This window comes from Oryx dammah, unplaced genomic scaffold (assembly GCF_014754425.2).
Source record: "Oryx dammah isolate SB20612 unplaced genomic scaffold, SCBI_Odam_1.1 HiC_scaffold_2157, whole genome shotgun sequence".
In the NCBI taxonomy this organism is placed as follows: Eukaryota; Metazoa; Chordata; class Mammalia; order Artiodactyla; family Bovidae; genus Oryx; species Oryx dammah.
The window spans coordinates 1-1,133 of NW_024072250.1; the positions used below are offsets into that span (position 1 = coordinate 1).

The following is a 1,133-nucleotide window of genomic DNA, read 5'->3' on the forward strand; positions in this document are numbered from 1 at the left end:
GGCATGTATTCCCATTCAGCCAGGTCCAGCAGGAGGACCACAGCTGCCAGGATGAAGCAGATGGAGTACACAGCCACACACCACTCCAGGGCCGGCTGGTGCAGGTACAGGGAGGTGCTGCCGAGGAAGGCGAAGATGACACCAGCCACGAAGGTCTCCAGCACCTTCAGCAGGGCTCGCATGGTGTGCACATAGAAGAAGATCTCCTTGAGCTCATACCAAGCCCTCATCCCGGCCACTTCTATGACATACAGCACAGACGCGATGCAGGAGAAAGCAGTGGCGGCGATTGCCTGGTCCCTGTAAGGACCATCAGGCACGAACTGGACGTAGGTGATGGAGTAGATGATGGAGGCCGAGAGGCAGATGAGGGCAGCGTAGCAGGCGAAGGTGACGCAGATGTTGTACCAGAAGAAAGGAAAGCTGGACCAGCCCCTGCAACACTCAACTACGGTAATGATGAAGGTCACGGTGAAACAGACGCACCAGAAGGACATGGACCAGTGACCTATGGCACCTCTCAGAAAGCCCATGTCAGCCACAAGCGACAAGGCCACGCAGGTGGAGAAGAGCTGTGGTAGGTGGAGGAGTCAGAACACATGGAAGATGTCGTCAACGTCTGTGGATGTCCACCGGGTGGACATGGTGTTGTGACTGTCAGGCAGGTCACGGTCACCAGTACAGCAGTGGTCTTCCCTGAGGACCCACCAGAGAAAGATCCAGTTTCGGAGGTGGATTAAGTCAGATGCCTGGAAAAGGTTCAGGGCCCTGTGACGGCTGAGGCTCAGGATCTGTGGAGTTGGAACCAATGGCTCAGACACTCGGGTAACAGCACAGCCGCTCCAGAACGGTTCTCCCCACCCATCACCCTTGGCCTTGTCAGGAGACTTGTCTTATCCCAAACCTCACAGCTCGGTTGGGTCAGGCCTCAACCATGAGCATTTTTTATATCTCTTTGAGCTGTGTCCCATTTTCCATAGAGACGCAAAGTAGGATGGTCCTTATCTGCAACCCCAAACCTTCAAGCCTCTGAAAACTGAACAAGAATTTAAAATTCATTTGGTAGCAAAATTTGACCTGAACAGGTCTGGGATAATTTATGATCTTCATTTATTTTATGTATTATGAGTGCT

General features: G+C 52.9%; 1 pseudogene; it reads right to left on the reverse strand.

Annotated features, from left to right (window-relative positions):
* Positions 1–5: 5 nt before the first annotated feature.
* LOC120859661 lies at positions 6–593 on the reverse strand (annotated as a pseudogene).
* Positions 594–1,133: the final 540 nt, after the last annotated feature.